Source organism: Rhinoraja longicauda, chromosome 3 (genome assembly GCF_053455715.1).
Source record: "Rhinoraja longicauda isolate Sanriku21f chromosome 3, sRhiLon1.1, whole genome shotgun sequence".
In the NCBI taxonomy this organism is placed as follows: domain Eukaryota; kingdom Metazoa; phylum Chordata; class Chondrichthyes; order Rajiformes; family Arhynchobatidae; genus Rhinoraja; species Rhinoraja longicauda.
This window is the reverse complement of record NC_135955.1, coordinates 34,694,588-34,708,899: the sequence shown is the minus strand read 5'-3', so window position 1 is coordinate 34,708,899 and position 14,312 is coordinate 34,694,588. Positions and strand designations below refer to the sequence as shown.

The 14,312-nt window shown below is 44.2% G+C and overlaps 1 protein-coding gene across 28 annotated transcripts in view; it reads right to left on the bottom strand.

The window, feature by feature from the left end:
• The window catches only part of LOC144591791 (receptor-type tyrosine-protein phosphatase delta-like), a 1,768,335-nt gene that overhangs the window by 521,994 nt on the left and 1,232,029 nt on the right, over window positions 1-14,312 (bottom strand). Inside the window, exon 1 of one of the 28 annotated variants that reach the window (XM_078395828.1) lies at window positions 13,673-14,255. The exons of the other annotated variants lie outside the window; for them this stretch is intronic. The gene's annotated coding sequence lies outside the window, so the exon portion shown is untranslated. Of the gene's footprint in view, window positions 1-13,672; window positions 14,256-14,312 lie in introns of those variants that run through there. 28 annotated transcript variants of the gene reach the window in all.

Genomic DNA, 14,312 nt, shown 5'->3' with positions numbered 1-14,312 from the left:
TGGTGAGGAAAAAGGTGGGTATTTTTTTTAACATTTTGGAAAAATTATTGGGGAAATAAACTTTAATGAGCCTTTCTGTAAGGCAACTAAAACTAAAAAAAAAGTAGCATAAGTAAACATTCTCAGATACCTTTAGGGCACAACTGCTTTTTGCTGATTATCTGAAGTCTGAAGGTATCAACCCAGAAGGCCAAAGACTTTTATATCTGTCACCAAGCAGTAAGGCTCCAATAACAAACACAGACACTGACAGTGATGAAGTTAATTCTCTCTGATCACAAATCACAATGTAGATTCTACAAAATAATCCAATCTGAAGAAAAAATGTGCCTGGTCACTAGTAATGACAACCAAGATAGCGAGTGATATGTTATTTTTCATGGCTGGTTATTTTCCTCATATCTATTCCTGGCAAGATTGGCATTGATTGCCCACAGGAAGGTGCTGGTGTGCGCCCATCTTGAACTGCAGGAGTACACAAGGTGATGGCACTTCACAATGCCATTACTTGAGCAGGGCACTCCATGTCGGTGAAGCAATGGTGGTAATTTTGCATGTTGTGTAATTTGGAGAAAAGTTCACAGGTGGACCATGTCCTTAAATGCTTACCATCCCTGCCCTTCAAAGTGGTGGAGGTTGAGCAGTGAAGGAAGGAGGGGGCTGAATAGTAGTTGGTAAATATTGAAGAAGCTTTTGCATATTTCTGGAATGCACTAATCAAACTTCCGTTTGCAACAACACAGTAACAAGGAGTGAATGTTGGTCCACAAACTCAAGTGGTGTTTTAGCTTCCTCTGGGTACCATTTTAAATGCTCCTCTTAACTCATGTTGATAGGCTCCATCATTTTAAAGCAGTCATGAATCAAATTAAAGTAAAAGGTTATAAGTGGACTGACAAATGCATATTAACCAATTCACTAAATATAGCGGGCTGAAGAAATGAATCAATTAGAACCCAATCTATGCCATAAACAGATTTCCATCATCGCGTAATCCAGATAGACAATACAAATAGTAATGAATGCAAAGATATGTACAGCACATGGAGAGATATCAAGTTGCTCACAATGTACAGGCTAGGAGTGTGAGATGTCCTATAGTTCGAGGCATGTGAATGAGCAGAGCTTCCACCTAGTTCACTCTGGTCTAATTTTCGTCTTGTGGCGGGCGATTAATTAGAACATTTTTAAACTCAAACTAATTTTGAAAGAAATGTCTGACTTTATTGCAGTTACTTCACCTCACAAAGAATATGAAGGCTCCTTTTATCCAAGAGTATCCCCTTCCCGCCCCAACATACATTCACACACATGCACGTACACACACATGCACGCACACACACACGCGCACACAGCCCACACATTAAACTGGGGGAATTGGTCAGCATTTCAAGAGTCCGTAGGAAGAGAACGGTGCAATATTTTATCTTTTATTGCAATACAGGTTGCTGTGCAAATCAAATATCTTTACTAGAGAAGGTTCCACTTTTAAACTCAATTTACTTTTGCAGTCTGTTTGTACACCCGAGTGTAAACTCTAGAAAGCGTTCTTTCTCCGTGCCCTTTGTCACTCGACATTTTGTACTCCTTGCTTGCTTTAGTAACAGCATAATAGCATCAGTACCATTACACGATCTTCATTTCCTGACAATATCAGCCTTGCCTGCGGGTGTAAAGGTTGGAGTTCAAGGCCCCTTTCAGAGATACGACATTAAGCTCAGTGCAGGACTCAAAGAATGTTGTAGACACAGGTGTCATCTTTCAAATGAGATGCTAAAATTACTTCCTATCTGCCCTCTCAAGTGGGTGCAAAATATAAAATAACACGAGTCAAAGAGATCTTTGGTGACCCGCCCAACGCCTGTCCCTCAAACAACATTGTTAAGAAAAGAATTAGTTAGCCATTATGACGGTGACATCTCCCTATATACTAACTGACACTGCTGAAGTAACACCATGATTGTGAAAATGTTCAGAATCAGGAGTAGACTTTAGAATTTTTAGACACAGTGCAGAAACGGGCCCTTTGGCCCAGCGCGTTCACGCCGACCAGCCTTCAGATCAGACTGAAGAAGGATCTTGACTCAAAACCTCACCTATCCATGTTCTCCAGAGATGCTGCCAGACCTGCTGACTTACTCCAGCCCTTGTGTCCTTTGTGTATGAATCAGCATCTGCTGTCCCCTGTTTCTACAATGTATTTTTATGAACACAACATCATCGCCTCCCTCATTTTTAAGCGTGAAGTTGCAAAATGACAAATTGCTAAACTACCCAAACGCGAGAGTTGTCACACATAAAAATCCATCCTCACATCCCAGGCAATTTTAGCATAGCATTCATAAGAAGGTGGAGAGAGAAGACATACTTTATGCTTTCCAACCTTGGAGATATTCAGACAAACTCGAATAAGCTGATCATTTCAAGGCAAAAATCACTTAATGGTATTTGCAATAAAAGCTTCAAACTTCTAGGTCTCTCATGCTCAACAGTGCAATTAACTTTGTAACCATCGAGTACCTTTGTGTGCAAACAACACCATAGATACCTGGGCCACAGAGTCCATTCATTCTTATTCTCCTGCCTCTATTGTTTGATTCTTGCCCTTACACATCCCAGTAAACAACAGACAAAGATAAAAGCCAAATCAATCTCCTTCTCTTTGGGATCTTCTATTCATTCATCAATATTTTTTTCTAATTGCCATGATAATGTATTTACCTTAATTTACAAACGCAAACTTCAAAGTCGCAATTTAATTGATAATTGTTTGGTGATTAACAAATGAAGCATTGGCTAGCAGCCATAAACTGTTCCAAACCACCATCTACTGACTAGATTCCATCGGAATCATCCTTGAAACAACTAATAGTAAGTGGCTAAATTTACACCATCCAAAATATTGCTCACAAAGAGTGTTGCAGGATCCCCTGGTAGTTCAGCAAGGTCAACCAGCGAGTAAATAAGTCATTCATACGTAAGGTCTCCAATTCGATCCATGGTCCACACAGAGTTTGCCAAGCCTAATTGGTCCCAATCTCGCTAGGCTATGCACGTGAAACCAACGAGGGTTATTGGTCCTGCTAACCATCTCCCGACACCGCTGGAAATAGCTATTTGTGGACCCCACAAGGAACTGTCTTTGAAGCCTCTAAGAACCAAATAGCCTGCCAAATATCCCCACAAATCCTGAGCATTAGAGTAAGCTAGCCACGAAAGCCCCTTGTCCTCAATCAGAGGTAAAGACTGCAAAGGAGGGATGGTAGGGAATTCATCCTTAAACCATTTCTGTACATTTAAAAAAAATCTTAATTGCACCAGTATCCTCCTTATTTGTTTAAAAACAGGGTACTTTTGTGCTGATTTGAAAGACCAAACGATAAAACCCCCACCTCTTCTAGAATAGATATCAATCCCATCCACATTTGTTGCAAAGGCTGATTATCCTTTACAGCAAAAGCTTAGTTTCTTCCTCCAGTGAATCATAGCCTTTTTATAAATTTAACTCACTACTATTTTCTGTTGAATGACATACACCATACATCTACATCATGCAGCTCCGCTGTAATTTATAAAAATGAACCGTAAGCACTGCAATTTTGTGCACTTTGGTAAAAGAAAATGTATTATTTCTGGAGGATATTTGAAAGAATGTCTCAACATGGATAGAGTTAAAAGAAAAAAAAAAGCAGGCTCTTCTATTTTACCCTAAGATTTTTGGTTGCACCTGCAATTTGCAAGCCCTGTGGCCCATCCATTTTTATTAATGCTTGTAGCACTCACACCATGAAGCAGAAATAAAGACTTTACAGTAATAAAGGTGCTCAGACAAAGAAAACCAACAAAATGTTACTCTATCTTCTCATCGCCCTATTCAAAAAAATATTGTCTTTTCTCCAGTGACACCAAATTATTGTGTATTTTGCTTCTTCACAGGTTTATTATATTCCTTTCTGGAGCTTATTAATCAGGTTTCAAGAGCGTACCATGAACCACTTGGTGCCAAAAGTGTCAATTTTTCTTTTGTTGTGTATGTCATAAAACAATTCAATCGTGAGCAAAAGCAAATAACAGAGCCAAGACTGACTGTTCTCGTTTGATATCCACAGGCACTTTCCAACAGGAATTCAGGGCCATGTTTAGCAGCAAAATCAATAGAAACATGTCCCACTGTCCAACCTACAGACACTGTGGCCAGCTGGAATGGCTTCACACCTCCTCTATTTCCAAATAGTTTTCTCATCAACATTGGACCAATCCTGATCTACATTGCCATTTAGAATGGATTTTAAATAGGTATTGAAGGGAAATTAAAATGCCTGAACGTAGAAACAAGGAACAGTCAATGCTGGTTTACACAAAAGGACACAAAGTGCTAGAGTAACTCAAAGGGTCAGGCAGCATCTCTGGAGAACATGATCGGTGACATTTCGGGTCGGGACCCTTCTTCCGACTGGTCATGGGAAAGGTAAGGAAGTCTTCAGAAAGGCAAGAGAAAGAGTCTGAAGAAGGTTCCCGACCCACAACATCACACATCCATGCCCTCCAGAGATGCTACCTGACCCGCTGGCTAACTCCAGCATTTTGTGTCCTTAAATTAAAATGCCTGTCAGGGTCTCCCATAGGGAAGTTGTTATGCTTTTGATAATGTTTTGTTGATTTGTTTTCAACCCATTATTGACATTTTGTAAGCATAATTTAGTTATTGTACTAGATTTTGAGATTTTGGTTAGCCTTGTGGTTCCTTGATTTCTAAGGACGAACAAGTCACACAACAAACTTTTAGTATATCTTTTAATTCTCAGCTGTAAGTTCTACAGTTCTAAGTGTTTAAACACATCCCAACTGCATAATCGTATCAAATACTAAGCCTCTGCCATTCCAAGCAACGAGTAAACTAAATTAAATGGTCCTAGCAAGTTTAACATGCTACCTGTTTTCCTTCAATGTTATTCAAAAAATCAACTACAACATTTCAGCTGTGCAGCAATACTCCTGCTTAGATTGGAGTATACACAGCATTGAGATGCACAGGAGAGAGAGAATCAAAAAGGAGCAGAAAGGCAAGGGAAAAAAGAGGGGAGAAATGAAAATGGCAAAAAAAATAATAAGGAGTGTGGGAACAGAAACAGGAATGTGGAGCAAAGTTAGAGTGTGGAAGTCTTATCCCTTATTCAAAGTTGAAGTTTCAAGTCTTTTCATTTTGTTTGCGTGGTTTGCTTTACTTAGGGCATGCTTTACTATATTTGATCAGACCTAGATTTCCCTTCTAGTAAAGAGGAGGGTGCTGAACAGATGGCCAATTGTTCAATTAAGTTGGGAGGGCGGGAAGAGAAAGCTTATTTATATGCTGGGCATGCTGCCCACTTTTCCATCTCAGTTGGAGGGGAACACATTTCTCTGCTCTCTGCTTTCCCAACAACAGGGGGAGGGGATGTTGCAAGTTTCCCAAGTGGTGGGGAGGGGGGTGCAGGAATGTCATGAGCATGGGAGAGACTCAACAATTAGGTCTGTTTTTTCCCAGAGAGCCTTCGGAGAAAGCTTCTGTTTAAAACACCCTGTAAAGCAGACCAGGTCGACTTTAGTTTCATTGTCAGCATCAGCCTCACCCCCTCCCAGCTCCACAAAGTCTGAAGATACTCCTTGTGAGTTATGCGAGGGAGGGTTTAGCAGCTCCTGATAATGCAGTAATTTGCTTTCAGAGTAACAATGGAGAACATTTCACCCGGCCAGTCAGTCGTTGATCACAGTTTATTTTTCAGAAAGGGAATTTGCACTACTGATTTTCATTCTGAATATGCAGCAGAATGGGCTGTAGAGTTAACTTCAGTCTTATTTTTATTTTCATTTTACAATTCAGTTGGGAGATTGAAAACTGTTCGAATGAAGCAGTGATTGTAAAATTTCTGAACCCAAGAAAACCTGGGCTGACTGGATCAGTAGGTTAGGAGAATAAAACAATGCTGTCCTAAAGTTTTAGTGAAGTCCTACTGTACTTAATGAGACACATAACGGGGCCTAAACACGCCACCTACAGCTGCAAAGCCTTGCAAAAAATGTTGCAAACCCTGATTAATCTCAGTTTTGCTGCTTACTACAACCCACTGTAACTAAGTTTGAGATTCCAGGTCAGGATCTTGCAAGGAACTGGGAAATGAAAACTAAAATCTTACTGTTTCTATCAGGCGCCTTTAGAAGCATTATCGGTTAAAGGAAAATGATGAAATGGGGACAGAAATTCTACAAAAACTGCAAGGACATCATTAATCCATATGCATACCAAGAAAAAACTTACTTGTCACCAGATCCCAGGTGTTCTAAGCAAGCATAAAATTCAACAACTAAAGACGAAAGTACAACCAAAAAAACTTCTGCAGCAATTAAACAGCCACACACAACTCAATAAAGAAAATTACTTCCCCAAAAGGATTTGATTTCCCACAAAACAGCAGAAATTTACTGGACAGGCTGGGGATCTTTTATAAGCTTTTACTAAAAAGGTTTATTAATCTTTATTATAAACCTGACGTAGGGCCGAAACATGACTCGAACTTTGAAAATTAATGCTACAAATTAATCAAAGCATTTCCCAATAAAAATGAGAAGCAGAAAATTATTACAAAAACACTATCCCTTTGGACCAAAAGCAACAAGGATAAATCCACCGTGCTCCCTCTGTACTTTAACCAAACACTAAAATCACTGCTAAATTTGGTTATAGTTTGAACTTTGTACATAGACTTTCAAATATAGTCCCAGTGCAAATAAGCAGTTAGAAATAGTTGAACAAGCAAACATTCTGGCATGTTGCCTTGCTGGTGTTCAAATACTTTGAGACCATGCTGCCATATCTTCAGAAATTATTTTCTGATTGTAATTCCCCCCCTAAACCAGGCAGATGCATATTGATAAATGTGCAGTGCCGTTTACTATTATTAGAAAGAGACCATAATTTAATCCAGGCACTATACAGGAAATAACTAAACGTATCCAGATACAAGCATGATACAGTTGAACCATGCTGGGAAATAGTCCAGTTCAGACCAACGTGTAATTATCTGAAAGATATCAGGGAATTGTCATCAATGTACTGTCCCAGGAAGGACAAGCAGTAAATCCCAAGCTCTCTGCAAAGCAACTTTTCCATGGTTGGGGCATGTTTACACATTTACTCTTGGTATCTATAGAAACCAGTCAATTGCTGGGAGAACTCCCTTTTGCCCTTTCCAGAAAGCCATGCTTGCTTTTATAGAATGGGCGCACTCTTCTGTAAACAGAGCATATAGATCGTCCAGGGCTGCCGCATATGACATTTCTATGTCCAAACCAGCTGATTTAATGCTTCACAGGCTCCTCCCAACTGTGAAGGATAATTATCAGCTAATTCTTTTGAGCTGGCACAAACAGTGGCTCAGGTCACCAAACACTTGCAGAATAAATTTAACATTCTCAATACTCTGAAAATGTAAAAGCATTATGTATCATCTGTACTACAGATCAAATGCTTAACTATATATCTTCATACAGGTAATTTGTTCTGAATTCCATTTAGCATTTTTTCTGTCTTAGTGCCTTATTGTATGCAAGTCGGGTCATGCAGTGTTCATGTCCATTCCTGACACTTACACAGATAAGAATCTCTGTGCACTATTCCTGGGGAGCAGAAGCTCAGCTACTGTCTCCTGAAGAAAAATACATAGTCCTACCAACAGAAACTAACACATTTATTAAATCTTTAATTGCAAACAAAACCTTCCACTATCAGAAATGAAAGTATAGCCTACCATTAATATCCCAAATGTGTCCATAATTTATCCATCGTGACTCACTCACTTTGATTTTCATGCGTGTAAACAATGTAAAGGTTTGCACACATTTTCAAGACACCTCGTTTGCAATTGTGCTAAGGACCATTCCTAATCTCCATCATTTCTCCTGACCTCCATGCAAACTTCACAACTGGCCACAGACATCCAGCATCCATCACCACTCATGAAACCTAAGCTTGCAGGGACGGACAGCTGCATGTGGCAATAGCTGAACAGTTATTTTTTGTAACTGGGCACTGCTGAACAGCAGGATGTGTCAATTACTGGCAACAACCACCTAGTACTTCAGTTGTGCATTTCAAGAGTTACAAAACACCAAAAGCACACCAGAGAGAATTCTGAGAGTACCTGCCTATTTTTGCAAACATTAGACACACGCAATTTCTCTCAAGTTGATTTTTGATCACTTGGTTATAACGTAAGAGTTTGTGATATGTCAGCTGCATGCATTTTAAACATGCAAGCCTTTTATCTGAGAACTATCATTATATAAATTGGCTATTATAAATTGCCAAAGCGTTGCGATGCAATAAAAAATGTAGTTGTTTCTCTATAAGACACTGACATTGTGTAAAGAATTTGGGGCCAGTAGAATGGTGGGTGATCTGAAGCTAAATTCAGAGTTACCAAAATGGGAAACTGGTTAGCAGCAGCTCATGTGAAGAATGTCTAGTGTTTCTTCATGTCTAGACCCTTTCACATTTGTTAACCTACATAGGCAATATTAATATTAGACAACAGTAACATTTCCCTTCAAACGTTTTGAGGGTGCAGTTCACCTTTTAAGCCAAAAAGGAAAACCACTTTGCAGTGCAAGGCGAGTGCCACAATTAACACATCTTTTGCACAAGATCTCACTATGCTCAGAACAATGTGCTAATTAAAATGTATTCAATTTAGCACTTCACTAGCTGAGTTATTTCACCAGATGACTCCTTTGACATTTGATGCTCTTTTTGAATCCTGTCTTTGAGGCCTTTTAAGGCAGAGTATGAAAGCAAACTGATTTTGCTATTCATATCTGATTGATTATCCTTTTTTTTCCTTTTCAAACCCTGATTGAAAATAATGCAACGAACTATATTACATCAAAAAAGCTGCAAGTTAAGGAAAACAGTGTGGGGAACAAAATAAAATCTGTATATAAATATGATCACAGAGGGGAAAGAAAATAAGAACAAAAGGAGAGTTGGAATTGCAATAAGCCGTGCTGTCAGTATCAGTTGCACAATGAGCTCCACCTACCAAAGCGTTCATCAATCAAAGGGAGAAGTCTCCAGGAACAGGATATTACAGGCATTTTGTTCAGTGAATACTAGACAGATTCAAATCGTGCCTCCCTTAATCAAATCCCAAGAACAGGTGGGACACAAATGCTGTGCTCTCTCCCATCTCCTGGATATGTACTGTTCAAAGCTATAGCTTTCCTTCTATGAAAACTGCTGTTGGAAATATTAGGCTAGACTTATACAAAACTGCTTCTGTTGTCTTAAAATATAACTACTCAAGGGCAAGACGTTGGTCAGATGGGTTCACAAGGTAAAGATCAGCACCTCCAGAAATTCATCATCAAATGTCTGTGTTACTGGATATCCATCACAGAGAAGCTTTAATCAGTTGGGGGAAATAATTTTTGCTCAATGTAGTAAATCATTGATAATTTATGAGTGAATATTTTTAAAGCACTACTTGATTCCAGTCCAGTGGATGTGGTTACACATTGAGAAAGGTATGCTGTGGTTTCGCTAACACATCACTGCCTCAGCTCTGAGAGCTACTGTTAGCCATCCGTAACAAGATTAAACAAAAGGTACGATGATGAAGGAAGTTGAAAAGAAACGATGAGGCCCTTACACGATCACAATTACTGAACATTCAACCCCAGTCTAAATTTGCACCTTCTCACACAGATGAATACAGCACCTGTTAAAATCATCACTGCATTCTCAGGCTAAACGATTAAGAATGAACATGTAGAGCGATACAGTAGATTAAAAAATAATTAATTTAACATACTTGATATGTCACAAATTGCATTATAGATGATAGATAGTGTAATATCACAACCTATCATCTTCTCAATCTCTTGTAAATAAATGCAAACTGTCACAAAGCTCCCAACACAAAAAACAGCGCCCAATAGTCACACTTAATACAACTGTCTTAAGATTAAGAAATCAGATCAGTCGAAAGATTATGTTGTTCTAATGCTCATTGGAACTTTCATTGCTCTATTTCGCTGTGTTTTTCACACACACCACCCTCCCACCTTCCAAAAAAAAAGTGATAATACAAAAGGCCATTTCAAGTAAATCTCCTTTCAAGCTGTCAAAACGATTTGTGGCAGCTGCACTTATTTCTTTAAAAAACAGACATTTTTTATAACATTGGGAGTTATTCAAAACGAACCAATTGCAAATATAATTATGCGAGTTAAATATAACAATGCCAATTAAAGGTTTGCATTTAACATTAGCAGTGGCCCGGGGTCACGTTTAAGAAAAGTTGGCAGCGTTCAGTTGCTGGAGAGGGTTGCGAGCACTTGTAGCCAGTGCAATGACTGGACATCGGCTCCCAGCGGACGCGGTGACCCCCGTGGACCAGCACCGGGGACTGGGTCGACACCTGGTGGGGAACCGGGCTCTGCGATCTGTTTCCCAAGGTGAATTCCTGACAACTTTTGTCGGTGACAGAAAACTCCAGAGAGGGCTGCGTGGGCTTTTGTTTAAAGTGGGGAAAGGCATTAAAGTCCTCGCACGTTTTTTTCTGTTTTGTTTGTACACAGGCTGCCCACGGTTAATAACGCAGAGCCGGCGTCGGTGAGGCACGGCACCCGAGGGAGGCAGAGTGATCAGCGGAGCGGGAACGCCAGAGTTTGAGTGTTGTTTTTACTGTGTGCATGTGAGAGAGAGAGAAGGAATGTTTGAGCGAGTGTTTGTGTGTGTGCGTGAGAGAGTGGGTGAATGTGTGAGGTTTGTGCAGTGTGGCTGAACGTGTGTGTCTTTGTGGGTGTGATATGTGACTGTGTGTGTGTGAGGAGAGGGAGAGACTGGGGAAGCACAAAAATACACGGCTGTGTTTTGTGTGGAATATGGCTGTGTGGGATTATACGAGTATGTTACTGTGTGTGGGCTGTGACTGTGATTGTATGAATGTGTGTTACTGTGACTGGGTTACAAGTGCGTGTCACTCTGGGGGTGAGCTATGTGTGTTACTGTGAGTACGAGTTGTGTGTGTTACTGTGAGTGTGTGTGGGTTACAACCGTGTGGAATTATGAGTGTGTGGCTTCGAGTGTAAGTGATTGCACAATCTTGATTGTGCGGGTGAGCGGGGGGGACGGGGAGGGAGGGAAAGTGAGAGGGGATGGGAGGGAGGGAGGAAAAGTGAGAAGGGAGGGAGAGAAAGTGAGAGGGGAGGGAAAGTGAGAGCGGAGGGAGGGAACGTGAGAGGGGAGGTTGGGAGTGAGGAAAAGTGAGGGGAGGGAAAGTGGGAGGGAGGGAAAGTGGGAGGGAGGGTGGGAGGGAGGGAAAGTGGGTGGGAGGGAGGGAGGGAAAGTGGGTGGGAGGGAAAGTGGGAGGGAGGAAAAGTGGGAGGGTGGGAGGGAGGGAGGGTGGGTGGGAGGAAAAGTGGGAGGGAGGGAGGGAGGGTGGGAGGAAAAGTGGGAGTGAGGGAGGGTGGGTGGGAGGAAAAGTGGGAGGGAGGGTGGGTGGGTGGAAAAGTGGGAGGGAGGAAAAGTGGGTGGGAGGAAAAGTGGGAGGGAGGGTGGGTGGGAGGAAAAGTGGGAGGGAGGGTGGGAGGAAAAGTGGGAGGGAGGGTGGGAGGAAAAGTGGGAGGGAGGGTGGGAGGAAAAGTGGGAGGGAGGGTGGGAGGAAAAGTGGGAGGGAGGGTGGGAGGAAAAGTGGGAGGAAAAGTGGGAGGGAGGGTGGGAGGAAAAGTGGGAGGGAGGGTGGGAGGAAAAGTGGGAGGGAGGGTGGGAGGAAAAGTGGGAGGGAGGGAGGGTGGGAGGAAAAGTGGGAGGGAGGGAGGGAGGAAAAGTGGGAGGGAGGGTGGGAGGAAAAGTGGGAGGGAGGGTGGGAGGAAAAGTGGGAGGGAGGGTGGGAGGAAAAGTGGGAGGGAGGGAGGGTGGGAGGAAAAGTGGGAGGGAGGGAGGGAGGAAAAGTGGGAGGGAGGGAGGGAGGAAAAGTGGGAGGGAGGGAGGAAAAGTGGGAGGGAGGGAGGGTGGGAGGAAAAGTGGGAGGGAGGGTGGGAGGAAAAGTGGGAGGGAGGGAGGGAGGAAAAGTGGGAGGGTGGGATGGAGGAAAAGTGGGAGGGAGGAAAAGTGGGAGGGTGGGAGGGAGGAAAAGTGGGAGGGAGGAAAAGTGGGAGGGAGGAAGGGAGGAAAAGTGGGAGGGAGGGTCGGAGGAAAAGTGGGAGGGAGGGTGGGAGGAAAAGTGGGAGGGAGGGTGGGAGGAAAAGTGGGTGGGAGGAAAAGTGGGAGGGAGGGTGGGAGGAAAAGTGGGAGGGAGGGTGGGAGGAAAAGTGGGATGGAGGGAGGGAAAGAAAGAGGGGAGGAGGGAAAGAAAGCGAGAGGGGAAGGAGGGAAAGCGAGAGGAGGAGGAGGGAAAGTGAGAGGGAGGGATGGAAAGTGAAAGGGAGAGGGAGGGAGGAGGGGAAGGAAAGTGAGGGGGAGGGTAAGTGAGAGGAGAGGGAGGAGAGGAAGGAGAGAAAGTGAGAGGAAGGGGAAGGAGTGGGAAAGTGAGAGAGGGGGAGGGAGGGAAAGTGAGAGAGGGGGAGGGAGGGAAAGTGAGAGGGTGGGGAGTGAAAGTGAGAGGGTGGGGAGGGAGGGAGGGAAAGTGAGAGTGAGGGAGGGAGGGAAAGTGAGAGGTGAGGGAGGGAGGGAAAGTGAGAGGTGAGAAGGAGGGAGGGAAAGTGAGGGGTGGAGGGAGGGGGGAAGGGGAGGGTGGAGAGTGGGGGGAGGGTGAAGAGAGAGGGGGGGAGTGTGAAGACAGAGAGGGGGGGAGGGTGAAGAGAGAGAGAGAGAGATGAACGGGGAGTAGAGGGGGGGGAAGGGGAGAAACAGAGGGGAAGGGGAGAAACAGAGGGAAAGGGGAGAAAGAGAGAGGAAGAAACCCATAGTGAGTGTGTGTGTGTTCGTGCCCCATCCTCCCCGAAGCCAGAAAGCCTTGGCGCCCGTACTCCCACTACAACTGCCGGCTCGCCGGATCAAACATAGCCCGGCCACCACTAGCTCCATTTCTTCTTGCAAAACCTGCAGGCAACAGCACTGAATGCGGGGAAAGAGAGAGCCCAGAAGCAAGACACAATATTGTAGCAGGGGAGGACTGTGTGACAGTCAGGGGGGAGATTTACTTGCATCCCATATACAAGGCATCGAACGGAATGTTACAGTCGCCCCTTGCAAAGAAAACTGGACGCTCCTCGGGATTATTTTTTATGGGCAATGTAATAAACCCAGAGTTTAAATCCTTCTCCAGATCCTCACTAGCCTCATTTTTTTTGCATTCTTAACCTCTTGCTTTTTGCCTCCGACGGACGGCTGTGTGTGCGAGAGGGGAATCTCACAAGGAAAACAACCAGCCAAGAATAATTTTACGGGCAGTTTGTTGCTGTACTTTTTTTCCGCTTTACCTTACAGCGAAATAATTCTCCCCACCACACACTAAAAAACACACACACAATGCACTCGCACACCTTCAGGGTGATCCAACCCCACACAGCATACAAGACGCGGACCAGCCAATGCACCGACCACAAATAAAAGCTCCTAATTGTGACTTGAGAACCGAGAGGTGGAGGGAGAAAAAGGACGAGGCTGGGAGGGAGGGGGTGGGGGGAGGGTTACCTCAGCATGCCAGTCGTGTTGGAGGCACCAAGCCGCTCTCCGGCATAGCTATGTGGCTGCCTTAATCCAGGGCTACAGTCTCCGGCCCCCGAGTAATCCAACATCTAAGCGGGTCGCAGGCTTCCTCGGCGATAGGTGTGGGAGCACAGCTGTGTCTGCGGGAGATGGGGGGGGGGGGGGGTGGGGGTGTAGAGGGGTGGGGTAAATGAAAGGGGGGTGGGGTGGGAGGGGAGGGGAGGGGAGGCTCAGAAGTGCGAGCGTGTCCGGGAGTCCCAGTGCGTCCTCTCCAGGCTTCCCACCGCTGCGGATCGCATGCAATGAGTTTACGCGGAGCGGGCAGGGCGGGCAAGGCAGGGCAAGGCTCCACTCTCTCACTCTCTCCAGGATCTCCTCTCCGTCTCCTTCCCCTCACTTGTCCTCTCTCTTTCTCACAGTCTCTCTGAGACACTCTGGAGAGAGAGAGGGGGAGGGAGAGGGGGAAGAGGGAGGAGGAGGAGGAGAGGTCAGGCGGCTGACGTCAGGCACATCGGAACACACCGGCTCTCCTCTCCTCTCCTCTCCTCTCCTGCTCTCCTCTCTTGCTCTGCACGGCTCAGCTCAGACTGGGCACCAGGAGACCCCGCCACGCTACTCATGCAAG